Source organism: Ceratotherium simum, chromosome 29 (genome assembly GCF_057802395.1).
Source record: "Ceratotherium simum simum isolate JZ-2026a chromosome 29, ASM5780239v1, whole genome shotgun sequence".
Taxonomy (NCBI): Eukaryota; Metazoa; Chordata; class Mammalia; order Perissodactyla; family Rhinocerotidae; genus Ceratotherium; species Ceratotherium simum.
The window spans coordinates 13,833,465-13,851,715 of NC_141928.1; the positions used below are offsets into that span (position 1 = coordinate 13,833,465).

The window sequence follows — 18,251 nt, forward strand, 5'->3', positions numbered from 1 at the left end:
GAATATTATGTAAAATGAGAGAATTTGCCAACAGAGAAGGGTTTGATATAGAAGAGAAACTGGCTCAGTTGGTATTTTTCCACCCTCCAGGGAAGAGGTAGCCTCTAAGTTATAATCTGCAGCTGTGTCTAGTCAGTAAAAGGAGAGCCTTACACTGTTTAAGCAGAGAGATATTAAGCTAAAATTTCACTTTGCTATTCTATTTCTGTACTTTTTAAAATGATCGTCTGGCTATGCTTGACCTTCAAGTTGTAACATATTGAACTTCTGAAATCTGATTTACCTACTTTTGTAAGTAAAATACAGGAAGTTTCAAAAACATATATTCAAAGTAAAGTGGATTAAAAAGAAATACCCAAAGTTTCCATTATGTATGAAGTTCGAATAGTAAAGAAACATACCTGTTGATTGAACTCCGAGTTTCTCAGAGCTCAATCTTCCAATGTCACAGCTGTAAAAAGTAAAATATTACTGACGGTTATATATTTATTACCAGTAATCATGTTTATAAGGCTCTTTTAGATCATTCTCCAATGTCCTCCTGATTCTTCGAGTTCTTAAGACACCATGAAAATCCACAATCCATAACAGAACAGGAAGTCAGAGGAGCCATAAAAATACCCCTATGCCTTCGTTAGCTTCCTCATTTGGGCTCCTGAATCTTGAACCAAAGCACTTACTAGTCAGCTCCACAAAAATTCAAGATATATCCAGGTTCCTCCAGTCATCGAGATTTTATATCTTACAATATCTCTTTGTGTCCTCCCCCAGCATCCACTATCTACTCATTAAAATATTCTAAAGCCTAAGTTACCATATCTTGCCAAGTAAGTAGAAAAAGAAGTTTATGATTCCACTGTCTTAATTTAAAAGTTCCCTTTAAGCCAAAATTGTAAATATTAATACAATCACATTAGTGAAGCACTACTGCAGATAGTTGGCACAAATTAATGCCCTCCATTTCATGAGACCCCTTTATTTCTCCCTCTTGGCTGCCCATTCTTCTCAATAGGCAGATCTTGAGCAGAGTTCAGATACCACAAAGCCACTTCATCATGGGATTATGACCTGATGCAGGCAAAGTCCATAGACAGCAATGGTGAAGTTAGGAGTATAGGCAGAGTCCCACCATGTCCTGCCTGGTAGAGAATGACTACTCCAATATCTCACTGTTCTGGACTTCTCTCTCTCTTTCTGCATTCTCTCTGGTTTCCCTTATGGTTTATAAATAAGATCACTCCTTCCTAAACTTGTAAACTTAACAAGTCTATGGGATTTAGGATTTTAATAAAATCCTCTGGATCCAATTTGAACATACCTCTTTTTTTCTGCATAAGCCTTATGTAAAGACCATATACACATGCTCACTCTACAATATAACAGTCTTCTGGTCAAAAATACATCAACTTCTGCTTACTGATAACTGATATTTCCTTGACAGTAAGGCTGTGTACTGTGGAAGGCGAAGCATGGGCTTTGGAGTCAGACAGAATGGATTCAACTCACCTCTCCACCATTTGTCAGATCTATGTCTTTGGGCCAGTATTGAACCTCTTGGAGCCTCAGTTGTTCCTCTCTAAAATTGGAATACTAGTCCCTGAATCACAATAAGAATAATATAAGAAATAATAAGAAAAATAAGGTATGTATGCAAAATGCTTCACTTTTAGGAAGTGCCCTATAAGAGGGACATTGCTTTTATTAAATGTAAAATGCAAAGATCTCTAGTGAAGAAACTCGGTGTCTTATCTTCAATGGAACCCAGGCAAACATAATTGGGGTAGTAGATCTTTCCTGGGTCCAAGGTTTGATGCCTTCGATGAAGGTATGGGACTATACTAGGGATTACAGCCAGGAAATCATTGATCAGATTCTAACAAGGAGCTGCAATATAGACGATACATAAAGGAAAAAATAAATCAAAGCTGTCTAGGCAGAAGTCCTTCAAACGTACTTATGGGTGAAAGCAGTAGTGTGTCTAAAGTGGAGGGAATGATCGGGGATTTTGGAGAGAAGCATTAGAGAGGGCTGAGTCACACACCATACACTAAACAAACACACATTCTGACACCTAGAACTTGAATGATGAGATGGAGCACCTGGCCTGGATTTGGGGATGTGCCCACTAACTTATGCAGCCAACTGGCTCTACTTTTCATCTTCCCAAGGCTTGAGGTTAAAGATATGAATGTCATTGGCCAATGGTGATTGCAGTATCACTGTTTTTTGGAACTAATAATGAGAAATGACTTAAGCAAGAGCACCGAGAAGTGATGAGTACATGTGGACACACATACAAACACATACACACACTATACACCTGCTGCTGACAAAGGATACACACTTCTGCTCTGAACTTTATGCTCAAGTCATCTAGCTCCCAGGAATATGGATTGATTTATCAGCTTCTTTGTAAGAGACCCAGAGACCAGATTTAGCCTACAAATTCTGTGGCCCTAAACCTCTCACTGACATCAGAGAGAAAAGTCATACGCCTAGAGTTTACTCTTCTCAATGTACCAGCTTCAGAAATAGAGATATGAAGACTCCACTCTACCCACTAGGGAGAAGACTCAAGGTGACATGGCACCCAGCTCATGGTTAGAGACATGCATTACACATATATTAATTGCTCAGTTTTCTTCCTTCTCCCTCCAGGATACATGCCTTAGGGCTGGGGTCCCTAAACTCCGATGTTCACCAGAATCACCTGGGGAGCTTGTTAAAGATGCATATCCAAGCTCCACCTCCAGAGATAGTCACTCATGAGATCTGGGGCCAGGTAATTCTGAGGCAGATGGTTCTAAGGGCAGACTTTGAGGAAACATTGTCCTTAGGAAGAATGTCATGGTAGATGCCTTGTGAATGTGATCCAAAAAGAAGATGTGGAAAGACCTCCTTACTGGCCCTTCCCTACCCAATTTAAATTTCCTTTAGTTGGGTCATGTGATGGGATGTGAAGAGGGATTTTTCTCCCAAACAGAAATTCCTTTTTGGCTTGATTCTTATAAAATTAACTCTGCTTCATGATGGAAATCCAAATAATACAGACATAAAAATAAAGGAGAAAATCAAAATACTCTCCCTTCCATTATTCATTTTTTATCCTTCTAAATGGTTTTTAGTCATAAAAATTTATGTTTACATAAATGGGATTTATTTATACCATACTTTATAGCTTTCTTTTTATATAATTATTATAGTAATATTTGCACATCTAGGCATATCAGTATATAGAATACATACAATATCAATATGTTAATCCACTTATAATTTTTATTTGCAGTCAATATCTTTTTGAATGAACACAAAAATTCACTGTGAAGCTTCATTAAAGATTATACTAAACCTTGAAATCATCTCTTTTGTCAGTTGTCTGAGCGAGGCTACTTTAATAACTCCAAAAGCATCAATTTTAATTGGCTCCATTGTCTTACTTCCTTGGTACCTGTGGCTTAGCTTACTCCTTTGAAAAGAGAAGAACCTAACTTTGAAAATGTCCATGAAATTCCATTCCATGAATGAAGAATGGAAGTCCAAGAATGGAATCTTGTTGAAAGAGATTATTTTCATTCACGTAAAGCCAATGTTAAAGTTTAAGTTATGATTTCCTTCAGTAAGTAGTAGATAATAACAACAATAAACAAATGCATAGGGACAGAGATTGGATTGGTGGTTACCAGAGGGGAAAGGGGGAGGGAGGAGGGTGAAAGGGATAATTGGGTACATGTGTGTGGTGATGGGTTGTAATTAGTATTTTGGTGGTGAACATGATGTAATCTATGCAGAAATAGAGGTACAATGATGTACACCTGAAATTTTTACAATGTTATAAACCAATGTTACTGCAATAAACAAAAAATTTAAAAAAAAAAAAAAAAAAAAAAAAAAAAAAAAAAGAAAATAATTGAATCAAAAAAAAAAAAAAAAAAAAAAGTTTAAGAAATGAAATTAAATGAATAATAAAAGAAAGTTGCTCTTGTAACATTCTACACATATATCAAATATCAAACTCCTTCAAAAAGTTTTGATTTCCGTCTTCATGTCCCAAACAGGCTAAAGTTGGGGCATCACCACAGCCTTAAATGTCCCTCTAGTTGCTGGTTACATACTAGTTAGTCTTTTATTCATGTATAAATTTGGGTAAACCATATTGAATTTTGCATAGGGCAGATGCAAAAAAAAAGAAGAGATGAAAAGACTGGGGTAAAAACTTGATACCCATATAACAATAATATGGATTGCATTCAAGACAAATCCTATCTCATGGGCTATGTCAAGAAATGCATCAAGTTAAATGAGGTCTCTTAGATATAAATGTCATCATAAAACATAAGATTGTTCAATGCCCTATCAAGAACTCAAGTGTCCCTTTGTGGAGGTACAGCTACTTGAAATCAACTAGTACTTTATAACCAAAGTACATTTTACTATGTATCATGTGTGAAATAATTCAGTTAGTTCAGAAATATTAAAAAAAACGTTTTTTAGGGGCCAGCCTGGTGGCGTACTGGTTAAGTTCACCGACTCCACTTCGGTGCCCCAGGGTTTGCGGGTTCAGATCCTGGGAGTGGACCACTCACCGCTTGTCAAGCCATGCTGTGGTGGCGTCCCACATACAAAATAGAGGAAGATGGGCACAGCGACATCTTCCTCAAGCAAAAATGAGGAAGATTGTCAACAGTCGTTAGCTCAGGGCCAATCCTCCTCACCAAAAAAAAAAAATAATAATAATATATATATACATATATATATATATATATATGTTTTCTAAAGTTATTATACGACATGTGAACATGCCATAATCCTTCAAAGAAAATCAGGGTGTTTTTAGTGACACTGGCAAAGTTACAAGTTGCACTGAAATCCCAGGAAGCTTAATGGAAACAAGAAGCTACCAATAGAAAAAGAATGCAATTTTTTTCAAAGCTTTGGTTTCATTTTCATTAAACATATAGTTTGGTGTGATGATACAAAGCATGATATGTAGTATCTGGTATATCTTCTTTATACATTAAAGAGAAAAAATATGATAGCTCAGGAAATAACTTCTTATATTAGAGATTGAAAAAAGGAATTTACTGCAGCCAAGGTGAATCAGTGATTTCTCTATTAGTGCAATAATTTAAGCAATCTCTTATTTCAGTCTACCTACTACCAGAATTCAGTTAAGGTGTTACAAATGTACATTCCAAAACTTCCAAGGTTTAATTATTTACACCAATACTCTTCAAATCATAGATCACAGATCTGCAGCATCGATATCATGTTGGAGCTGCCTAGAAATACAAATCCTTAGGCCCCATCCCAGAACTACTGAATTGTAACTCATGGTGATAGATACCATTAATCTGTGTGTTAGCAAGTTCTCCAGGAATTCTTATGCACACCAAAGTTTAGGAAGCTTTGCTTTCATTCTTCATTTGGGAATGAAGGATGTCCAAGAAGGATAGTCAGGACTGAATCTGGAGTAGCATTTGTAAGAAAGCAATGACACTTTCAGAGAGTTTGCACCATAATTTGGTTATATTTACAAATGAGGCTAGCATGAAGCTCGCTTTCATTAATGATTGTGTATGGGGGTTAAGAAATATCAACCACATAGTGCTGGCAAAGGAGGAATCCCTGGTGAGTCTTGATCTCCTACAGGGTATACCATCTTCAGAGATGTTGTTGTAACTGTTTTGTTTTGCTTTTTTTTGGTGAGGAACATTGGCCCCCAAGCTAACATCTCTTGCCAACCTTCCTCTATTTTGTATGTGGGCCGCCACCACAGCATGGTTTGATAAGTAGTGTAGGTCCACACCCAGGATCTGAACCCATGGACCCGGGCCACCGAAGTGAAACATGCCAAACTTAACCATTATGTCACTGGGCCAGCACCTGTTGTAACATTTTATAACACAAGCAAAGAGAAATGAATTTTCTCTTATTTCAGTGACAAGTAGTTTGGATTCTTTGATTTCAATAGAACCATAAAGACAAAAAGAAAACCCATTTAGTCTGCATAAGAGAGTGTCGTAAAAAATGTAGCTAATTCTTTAGAGTCTGGAGTGTCTTAAAGCCTAAGATTATGGGCCAAAAATATAAAGGTCTCCAATAATCTCATCAAATAAGAGATAATCAAACTGTATATTAATGTATTATTTATACCCCCAAGTTGCAGAAATAAGTAACTAAATTAATTTTGCATTTGCTGATCAAAATTTCCTTATAAAGGAGAGCGTTGTTAATAAGAGAATGAAATTCTTCTCAACAAATATTTACCAAGTACATCCAACATGCCATCATTTGTCATAAGGCTTTGAGACATAAAAGTTTTGAGATGTGATCAGATGGAAAATCAAATCCATGAGATCCACAAAAATGATGTTCTGATTTAAATGCAAGTTGATGTCACTGTGAGAAAAATGTGGTTCTACTAAAATTTTCCCAAGGGCCTCTTTCATGTTCCTGTTCCTAAGGCTGTAGATAAAGGGGTTCAACATGGGTGTGACCACCCTGTACATGAGAGCCACAATGGTCTCCTTGTCAATGAAATTGCTTAATTTTGGGAAAAAGTACTATACAAATATAACCCCATAATATAGAGACACCACAGAGAGGTGGGAGCCACACGTGGACAACAGTTTGCAGATACCCTTGGTTGAAGGGACTTTCTTAATGGTGGCCCCAGTGTAGCCATAAGATACCAGGATACATATGAATGGCAGGGTAACGACTACCACCCCTACTGTGAACATGACCAACTCATTAAGAAAGTTGTCTGAGCAGGACACCAAGGGCACAGAAGAAATGGGAGACAGTGTTAGCAGCACAGAAGGATAACTGGGTCAGGAGAAGGGTGTGGGAAAGGGAGCTGGCACAGGACAGGATATAGCCACTAGTAAGGCACACAGCTCTTCCCTCATGATAGTGGTATAGTGAAGAGGGTGACATATGGCAACCTAGCGGTCATATGTCATTGACAATAAAGAAGCTGTCCAGGTCAGTAAAAAATATGGAAAAAATATATCTGTGAAATGCACCCTGCATAGGGGATGGATTTGTATTTAGTGTGCATGTCCATCAGCATCTTTGGGACAGTGACAGATGAGACAGAGACATCGGTGAATGCCAAGTAGCTGAGGAAGAAGTACACGGAAGTGTGGAAGTGAGAGTCCAGCCTGACAAGTAGGATGATGAGCAGGTTCCCCAGCACTGTGGTCAGGTACATGACCAGGAAGAGGCTGAAGAACATGCCCTGCAGCTCTGGCAGGATGGGGAGCCCCAGGAGAAGGAATTCAGACATGCTACTTTGGTTTTCCTTCTCACGCTACTTTTTTCTCTGCTGGGAATGAAGAATGGTTGTGAATATTAAGGTCTCTGAAATACTCATTTTTAGGAGTCATGTGAAAAATATGTATGTTATATTTTGGAAAGTGGGAAACTTAACCTGTTTCTCATATGTTCTTTATATGTTGGCCCATAAGGGAATTAGAAAAATTGTCGATGAGGAAGTGTTAATAAGAGCCAGCTTTTCTCGGTTCACTGACAAAATAGAATTTTTGTCCCTGTGGCACTGAGTACCAGACCATGGAATACAATGTCTCAGCCATGATATTGCCCCAAGAATGCTCTGTGGTGCGTATTTCAAATCATTAGCCATGGCACAGCAACCTTTAGAAAGTTTGACTTCAACACCCATTGCTAAATTTCAGATGGGAGGCAGACTTTTCAATTAAAATGATGCAAAAAATGTTATTGTATTCCTTAAAAAACATTTATCAATATACATACATTTTGTTGATTTCAATTCAGTAGAGGGTCTTTAAGAAACTCTAGGTTGTGTTTATCCATTCTTCCTACTGTAGCCAAAGAGAGATTTTTTTTGGGGGGGGTGGTGAGGAAGATTAGCCCTGAGCTAACATCTACTGCCAATCCTCCTCTTTTTGCTGAGGAAGATTGGCCCTGGGCTAAAATCTGTGCCCATCTTCCTCTACTTTATATGTGGGACGCCTGCCAGAGCATAAGCAGTGTGTATGTCCACGCCTGGGCTCTGAACCTGTGAACCCTAGGCAGCCGCAGCAGAGCGTGTGAACTTAACCACTATGCCATGGGGCTGGCCTCGGAAGATTTTTTTTTTTTTTAACTATATTTCTTTTGTTAAAACCTAAATGAATTCATCTGTTAAAAATTCTCAAAGGATTCTCACTGATCTTAAGATGAAGTGTAACAACCGTAACATGGCTTAAAGACTCTGAAAAATCTGTCTCTTTCCTACATTTCCAGCCTCTTGTCTCTCACCCCTACCCTTACTGACTTCTCTGTAAGGAGTGACATTGTTTACTCTGATCCCAGCCTCCTACATCTTCTCCCTTTCAATGATACTTCAATGTCATTCTCAACTTCAGGTTTCCTCATATTGCTTCAGAGGTCAGGAATGATCTAAACATTTCCTGCACGTTTAAACATTATGGACTAAATAAGTGACCCTTTGGAGGGACATTTGTCCTTAGAAAGCACATACACTCATTCAGCAACTGGACCTTCAAAACCTACGATGGATAAGGCCCTGTACTAGAATGTCGTCCTGACTAAACAGGGACAAGTGAAAAACATTCCCATTGTTGGCATGTGGAGCATTTTTAAAGGCAGTGAGGGAGATATTTTTGAAGTATATGAGGCTTTCCTGAAACTCCTGGCTTAACCACCTAAACACTTTTGGAGTGCTTACACTCTGGGCTGTCCAGATACGATTTTCTATGACTGAATCCAAAGCAGGTAGAAATTGCTCCTGAAAAACTCTGGCTTCCAGTACTCTGTCTTTATTGCTTCGGTCACTTTTGTCTCTTTTTGCCTTTTTCTCTTCCTGCCTATCCCTTCACTTTATCTTTCTCTCACTCATTTTGTCCTTCTTCCCTCTCAGTTCTCACTCTGTCTGCCTGTGTATCTGCATGCTTCCATCACCCCATGTCTCTATTCCTCCTCTCTCTCTCATTCTATTTTTTTTTTCCTCTCGTCTCTTCCAAGCCAAAGTCAGCTTTCTGATTCTTCCTCTTCTCTACCCATATATAAGCCCATATATTGCTGAGAAAAAAATACCCATTCCATCCCCAATACTGACCTTGCCTGCATTTATGATCCAGTGTTTGGTGGGTAAGTGTGTCCTGAGATTCTCTTTAGAGTACCTAAGTATCAGCTTCCAGGGTCCTAGACAACTTTGGGGCATCAAAAAGAAAAGCTACAAGCTCAGACTCTCACCCCTGTCTGCTAGCCCCAGATGTATAAACTAAGGAGTATAACCAGCCAAGGAGAGAACCCTAGGGGGTAGGGAGCAGGACATGTAATTTGCAGTTAAAGACGTCCATCAAACTTGGATTAATTGCTCAATTTTCCCCTTTATTCCTCTAGAAAATATATGAAAAGGATGTTTTTACTGGGAGCCTTAGAGAATGAGCCTGCAGATAAAGGCTCTCAAGGCACTGTCAGTCTCTTTTCTGTTTCAGGCTCTGCTTTCCCAGCCATAATTACACTTTGGCATAGGATGAACTCCAGAGAATTTAAAGAAAAAAAAAAGAATTACTGGTTCCAACCATATCCAAATAGAAAGCCAAATGACTGAACGGCTTCTGAGAATTTAGGTAGAACCACATCCCACTTAAAGGGATCTTATTGGACCCTACCCACCAGGTAACTGAAATGAAATGACTGTGTTTCTTCTCTCTGGTGATCATTATGAAACACAAAGTGGGAAGAGGCAGGGTAATCATGTTTTTTGGAGGATTTTTGCTTTAGTGACAAATTTAGGTTAGGTTACATTAAGTAAAAATAGTTTTCAAGGAATAAAGGAAAGAAGGGAAGAAGGAAGAAAGTTGAAGGGAGGAAGATGGGAAGGAAAGAAGGAAGGAAGGAAGAAAGAAAGGAAGGAAAGAAGGAAAGAAGGAAAGAAAGGAAAAAGGGAGGAAGGGAGGGAAAGAGGAAGGGAGGAAGGGAAAATAGACTGAAAACCACCCACAAAGAAAACAAACTTGCAAGTAGGAAAAAAAGTTGGCACACACATCCAAAAAAATTGACTCTTAAAATTGAAACACTTCAGGTTCTTCGAAAATAACCTTTTGAATAAAATGATCATTTAGTGTGGCATTTGTTATTCTTAGGGGTGAGATATACAGGACAAAGTATTTATAGCTTGAGATAATAATCTTTGAGGGTTTGTTTTGGCTGTTTCAATATCTGAGTTTAAGAGGTGGTAGATAGAGCAAAACCTATATCTGGGCAGCTTCTTTCTATGTGGGATCACCCTGTATTAATGCCACAACTTTATGTACCTTGGAGCAGAGGGACTTTGGAAACTCTGTTAACTCAGAATTGTTGAATTCTAGCACATGTCCCATGGTTAGCATTCTAGGCAAAAGCCAGAGAAGTTACCAGAATATTGGCCAGTAGCAGCTTAGCCAACTCAGTGGGCCGTAAACTAGATTGGGCATAGATACTGGATTCCCTGGGAAGGACACAGCACGCACTTGGTGCACTGGGAAAGGAAACTCCATGGGGGGCAAGTAGGTAAAGTCAAACAGACAAAAAGACTTGGATACAGGATGTAGGGAGCTCGGGTACTGGATACACGAAGCTATGTAAGCAAGCGGTACAGATGGTAGACTGCAAGGCACAGACAATGGTATGTGTGGTGGGTTTGGGCAGACTGAAATACAGTGAGTCAGGGTGGAGACACCTTGGCTTAAGGTCTGATGTACTGTAGACAGGAGAAAGACCTGTGGCAGGCAGCATGGGATAGAAGGTCACAGAGGAGCTGACAATAGGATAGATGCAAGACAGGCTTCTAAATGGAAAGCAAAAAACAAGATATTGCAACTTTCATTGCACTCAGAAGACCTCTTCACATTTTGGAGAGAGCACATGCCACACCTGCAATATTGCTCTGACCAAAACTGACCAATAGACTGTCAGTTTTAAGTCGGATCTAGAACAATAGAAGGCTCTGCAGCTGATTCAGTTGGTTGTACAAGGGACCCTGCTAATTTGATCATCTAAATTGGCAGAACTCATGGTGCTGGAAGTATCCATGGTAGATAATGACACCACATGGAACCTCTGGAAAACTCCATTAGAAGAGTTGCAATGCCATGTTTCCGGGGCCGGAAGCTACTGGCAAACTACTGGGCCTTAGTAGAGACTGAGTGCCTAACCATGGGACATCAAGTGACTGGAGCTGAGTACTGCCAGGCAAAAAGTCATAAGGTCAGGTAGACACAACAGCAAGTCTGGGACTAAGCATCAGTATGTCTGAAGAGCAAAAGTGAATTTCAGAAACAGGTTGTCTGGATTCTCATATTATCTATCTATGTTGCATTGATGTCTCTTCCTCTGCTCACACCTATGACCTCATGTGCTGTTCTATACAACCAACTGATAAAGGGAAAAAATCCTGGGCTTGATTCGTGGGTCAACTACATACGTTTGTGGGAGCTGAAAATTGACTGCTGTTCCAATTCAGGTCTGATCAGGGTGGCTCTGAGCAACAGTGATACAGGGAAGTCCTTCCTGTTCAGAAAGCTTTTGAGCAGTACACCTGGTCATATCTTTCTATAAATGGCCTGGGGTAAGAATATACGTGGATTTTTGGGCATTGGTGAATAGTTTAGTTATTGTCAGGGGCCTAAAGGGAGTAAGAATGAAAGTTCAGAGACAAAGAGTATTTGGGTCGAAAACAAGTGGATGAACCTATGAGAGTGGATACAAAGTATACAGGCTTTTCTTCCTGGACCACTGTCTTTCCCGTGAGATTCAGCAGTGGTTCACAAAACTGTTTAAAATTTTCATTACTTATAAAAGAAATGCATGGTTATAAAAATTTTATGGCAAATAAATATTTTTAAAACACATAAATGCCTCTACTCCCAACAACAGAATACAGCTTCTGTTATAATTTTGGAGCATATTCTTCCAGGTTTTAAAAAAAATGATAATATGCATTTTTGCAAATAGTTGTAAACCTGCCTATATATAATTTTCTATTATGATCTTTCAAAAATTATGTCATAGGCTTTTCATAAACATCATTTTAATGGTTATGTAATATTACTTCCAGTGGCTATGTACCATAGTTGCCTTAACCCTTCCCTTATTGATAGAAACTAGGCCGTAACCAATTCTTATATTTTAAAAGTATGCTGTAGTTAGACATCTTTCTGCATAAAGCTTTTTCTGTACTAGGCAAACAGTAGAAACTGTTATATGTAAAAGCCTACACCCCCTAATACCAGACTCCAATGACTCCATTTTGTTACAGCTTTGGCACTTGAATTAGTTTACTTCTCCCCTACAAATTAGCCATCAACTTGAGTGCCTTCAGCACTTGTGTGAATGAGCCATTCAACAACGTGGCATATTTATTCTCTGATCTCATCTTCCATGACCTTGACTTCTACTGCATTTTAGCAATCTCTTCCCATGGCCATATTACAATAACTGGAACTTATGAAATATTAAATTTGAACATTCAATTCTTGCTCTCTCATTCAACTCCACCCATCATTCAGGATCTTTGACCTCATAAATCTATCCAATCTCTGATCATGTCCATTTTTTCCCCAAATTTGTTTTGTCTTCACTCTATTATCTCTCCAGATGTATCTCACAGTTTATCACTCTTACCAATTTTATGGAGTCTTTACCACAGTGGCCTTCCTTCCCATCCATCTAGTGAAGTTTCAATGTTTAATCAGTTCAACTAGCCACCTTCTGCACTTACTTACTTTCCATTTATTCCTCAATCCACTGTAGTCTAGGTTCTGTTCCCACCACTCACTGTCATTGCTCCTGGTAACATCACCAAAATCCTCCTTACTCCTAAGTTAAATGGGTATTTTTCAACACTTAACCTTCTCTTCCCTTAGCTCCAATGATCCCACCTTTTTATATTTTCCTTCTGTCTTTGGTTGTTTTTCGATGCCTTTTTTGGGACATTTTCTCTCTACCACTTCCTTAATTGTCAATGTTCCCTATGGTGTGTCTTCAGCCTTGCTCTCTTCCCTTCCCTTGTTTTTCTTTCCCTCTTCTCCTTCCCCACCCCGTGCCTCCTCTCCATTCTTGTTCTCTTTATCAACTTTCGTTATTCATGTAATTTCTTTTTAGGCAATCTCATCCTCTTCTATGTTGACAGCCCATGAATTTCTATCTCTATCCAAAATATATCCTCCTGCCTACTGAATTTCTTCTCATGGATGACCCACAGGCACTTCATACTCATTGTGTTAAATACTTGTTAGATCTGTTTGTCCTTCTATGTCCCCTGTCTCAGTGAATATCACAACTATACACCCACTTGTTCAAGCCACAAATTTAGAGAGGTTTTTAACTCCTTTGTCTTCCTCATTTTAGATAGTTTTATCAAAATCAACTCACATTGAAATTACCACGTCCTTCAGATTTTGTCTCTGAAGGAGACTGAAATCCATATAATTCTCTCCAACTCTATTATCTCCCTTAGATAGACTTCCATAATCTCCTAACTAAATGACTGTGACCACTTCCTAACTGGTCTCCTTGCTTGCTTCTGGTCTTGCATCTCACCACTCTATTCCTGTGCTGCCAGCATTTGCTCCATTCACTGCAAATACATGCTCATGAACTTTACTCATAGTGATAGTTTTTAATATGACACTGTCAATATTCTGATCAAATCCTTCTACGGCTTTCCCTTTCCTTTTGGTTGAAGTGAAAATTGTTTAACTTTCAAGGCTTCCAAAGTTCTGCATGATTCATTCCTGCTAATTTCTCTGGTCTCATCCTGAACCTTTTCCCCTTTTGACGTGTACATTTCAGCTATTTTATTTTTCCTGACAAAAGTTTTCCAAATTTGCCATCCTTTCTCTTCTCCAGGTCTTTTCCTATTCTTCTCTTTTACTCTATTCCACACATCTGCCTCTACACTGTCCATGTCACCTTTTACTTGTTTTGATTCTCTCAGATCTCTGCTTACATGTAACTTCCTACAAGCCTAGCTTGCTTGGCCTGCTAAATTTGGGTTTGATATCCCTCCTCTGTGCTCCCACAGCACTCAGCTCTCACCTTCATTACAACATTTGACACACAGTGTCTTGTCTATCCTGTTCCTTAGATTGGGAGCTCTTTGAGAGAAAAACACTGTGTTTTCAAATATTTACTCACAGTGCTCACAAAATCATTGCCACATAGTTGGTACACAAAATTTTTATGAATGAGTAAACGAATGAGTGAATTATTGGAAAAATAATGAATAAAATGGCTCCACTTGATTTTTTGTCTCTTCTCTATATTTCCAAATCCAAATGGAACAGATTTCCAAGAACTTCTCACACTTATTCTTATGGTTAAAGATTATGTTTTGGTCCCTGAGTATGTGCCAACTGTTATGTGTCATAACTGTCAAAAAAATCCCTACATGTATTCAGGTGTTTCTGTAGGAAGAAAAAAACTCTCTTTTTCTGAGAAACAGAAGCCCAACTGTTCCTTGATAAGTGTTTTTATTCCCTAGGGATTAGTAGCACCTCTCCTCCCAGTTCCAGATTGAATGTGAGAAGGAAGAAGTCCGTATGATACAGAGCCCACTATTACAAAGGAGGCATCATGGTGCAATGAAACTAGGCTTTTGGTTTGAAGTTAATGAATTCAGGTTTGAATACTCATTTGGCCATTTTATTTTGAGGCACTCTCAAACACAATAAAATGAGAAAAATGTTATCTATCTCAATAATTATTGTGAGGATAAAATGAACTCATAGATATGAAAATTCTTTATAAATAAACGCATCTGCAAATAATAAAAGTCCTCATTTGCATTCCCAAAGGAGTTGACTATCTTTAGTATCTTGCAAAGGCACATCTCACCTGGGAATGGTTAAGGGAAATGCAGTAACTATTCTCAAATTGTCCCTCAAAAGAAACTTGTGGCCTGGGTCCTCTGGGTTGCAAGTCTGGCTGATAAAATTGGATACCCATGTCATTGCCTAGATCTGGTGAAAAAGAGAGAGTATACCTCCTCCTCACTTCAGGGTTGACCTTGTGACTTTTCTCCTTGTCCTAGCTCTAAATATTTTGGAGAGAAAATGAAAAATTAGTTCATATCCAGGAGCTCATAGTATTTGAATTCACTACTCCCGAGATAGGTAAGGACAATACATTTAGACTTCACTCAGCAATATGTGTGTGCGTGCATGTGTGTGTGTGTGTGTGTGTGTGTGGACTGCTACAAAATCTTACAGATTTGTGCCTGTTGCTTTATACAATTTTGTTGTGTCATCTCAGATAACTTAGGTGGACACAATAATTATAATTCCTTGGGGTTTATACTTCCCCCCTAGGAAAATGTTATCTCTTTCACAGTTTTGCTGAATATCTGGCCTGCATCCAAATTATGAGCACAACCTTCTAGGTTTAAAAATAACAGTAATAATCTGCACTTTTGGCAAATAATTGTAAACATGCCTATATACAATTTGTACTATGTTCTTTCAAATATTATATCATGAGCTCTTCATGCACTCATTTTACTGGTTATATGATATTATGGCCAATGGATGTGTGCCATAGTTGCATTAACCTTTCCCTTACTAATAGAAATTAGGTAGTCCATCAACACTTTGGCCATAGTCTGATCTGCTTTTGTCCTGGAGCCCTGAGAAATTCACTTTATGAGTAGCTGTCTTGGTAAACTCAGTGCCTGGTTTCCTAGTCTCTCTATTCACTTCTGATCATCTGATTAAGAACTGAGGTTATATATTCATCCAAAGGCTTTGGAAATTATAGATCTAATCTTCTTCTCTTTAATAAGGAGCACATAACCAGATGTCTCTTTTTCATCAAATTGTGCTCTCCTGAAGGCAATATAGCATGGTGGTTAGGAACACAGGTTTGAAATCAGATAAATCTGGGATTGAATCACCAGTCCATCATTTTCATGCTGAATGATTTTAGGCAAATTACTTACACTCTCTAAGCCCTAGTTTCCAACCAGTTAAATGAGAATAATGCCTTTTTTTGTCATCCTGTTAGGCTGATATGATATAAAGTACGTATCAGAGCAGCTGGCCTATATGATTCATGTTGTAAATATGTGATTAATGAATGATTGTTATTATAATTTTATTGTTATCATTATTATTAGTATTACTATCTAGACACATGTCTTGAAACCGTATATTTTCATTCATCTTCAAACTTCCTGATTTACTTTCTGAAATTCTTGAGCACTCTCAGACAGCAAGTATTGCTTTACTTGAGGATATAGTTAATGGAGGCATGTAACACTGTGGGAAGAATATAGTCTTTGAAGCCAGATAGACTGGGATCAAATCCCAGGTTCGCTGTACATTAGTGCTATAACATTGGGCAAGTTTCGTCACTGAGTCCCAATGTTCTGAGGATCACAATGCCTATGTTGAAAGGTTGTGGCTTAAAGAAGTGAACAGTATTTGAAAAGCACCTAGGGAAATTAGGTGCCAAATCCGATTTTATTAACAATGTGACCATTTCTAGCCCTAGAGCCGTCATCAGCCAAATTGGAAAGACAGTAAATTTGTTCTCTCTGTCTGCAGCCTCTGCTTTCATTCTGCCTGTAATCCCCATCCCTCTCTCTTCCTCATTTTGTCTGAGGAGGTCAGTGCCCTTGTTCTGCCATACAAACCTGGTCCCCAAATAAGAATAGCTCCCAGCCATTCTGTATCAGCGAGACTGCTGGCAATAGGGCTCTCTCTCCCAGGAATCTTTGCTTTCAAATCTAATCTATAGTTGGTACCTTAAAGCCTTTTTTCTCTTGCTGACAGAATTTCAGGTACCAGCAGCCTATTGAGGGTGGTCTTTTGGATTGGGATATGGAAGTCTCAATATTGTTCTAGACATCACACTGCACAGGTATAGTTCTGCATGTCCCCTCAAGAAAAACTTACCCAGACAATCTTAAGAATTTTAAGAAAATTAGAGACAGTGTTCTATCATTGATTTTCCACGATCTATGCAGATTGCGGTGTCAGGGTTGGGCCCGGGGTTCAGGAATCTGTACAGAAAGACTTCTGCCTCTAGGGCTAAGTAGCAAACTATCTTTCACCTGTTTCTGGGAGACCTAATGGTAAAGAATTCATAAATATTCTGATGTGATGTCTGGTTCCAGATATAAGAGGAAGTGTCAGTTGGCTACTTTGCCGTAGTCATTGAAAGTTATCATTTGATGTGAATTTTCACCTACTGGATTAAGTTGGTTCATAATTCAACTCTTCCTGCCCCTCATTTGAGGGTGGAGGAATCAGGACTGGTACCTGGTTGCCTTCTGAATCCAGCTGACAAACTCCTGGTAAGACCAAGTCCTCGTTATAAATGTGTCTGTTTCTAGGCTCTCTATTTTCCTCTGCTGTTTTATTGGTTTATCTTTGTAAAAAGACATTATTTCTTGTAATCAATATAGCTTTATAAGAAGCTCTGATATGTTATAGTGAATCCCTACCTAGTCATTTAAAAAAATATATACATATTTTGATAAATGTTGATTTGGGTTAGGAAATAAATCTCTTATAGGCTTAGAGATAATGAAAAGATTATAATTCCTTTTAAAAATTATGTTTTGATTTTAGATTATACTTTTTCCATGTAATTCCATATGGCAACTAAATAACATGGGGTCCCAGGATTATTCAGGTCAAACCTGGGTCTTTGACAAGGCCTAATGTAAGTTTATTAAAGAGGCTGCCATGATAAATATAATCAGATGTGGCGTCTATTGTTTGATCGACAAATTTACATTGTGTATGCATTAATTGTCTGTGATAGAGTCTGAGTCTACAGCTGATAAACAAATTAGAAATAAGCACAGAATATGTAGAGAAGCAAAGGATACAGCTCATCACACGCAAATTAAACAGTTCATTACACATAAAATTATAAAGGGCAATGAGATTTCTAATATCAAATTATTTGTTTTGCTTCCAGAGACCATATTCTGGAGTCAAAATTCTTGGGTCCTAGATTTTATTTATTCGAGATTTCTCTCTTCTTTTCTTAGTGAGTCTGGCTAAGAGTTTATCAGATTTGTTTATCTTCTCAAATAACCAGCTCTTTGTCGCATGGATATTATCTGTTGGTTTTTGTTTTTTTTTAATCTCTCTTTTGTTTATTTCTGCTTTGATTTTTATTTCCTTCCTTCTACTGACTTTGGGCTTTGTTTGTTCTTCTTTTCCTAGTTATTTTAGGTATAGGGTAAGCTTGTTTAGTTGAGATTT

The 18,251-nt window shown here is 38.3% G+C and overlaps 1 pseudogene; it reads right to left on the reverse strand.

The window, feature by feature from the left end:
• Positions 1 to 6,287: 6,287 nt before the first annotated feature.
• On the reverse strand, positions 6,288 to 7,300 carry LOC147913208 (olfactory receptor 1J2-like; annotated as a pseudogene).
• Between the last annotated feature and the right edge of the window lie 10,951 nt (positions 7,301 to 18,251).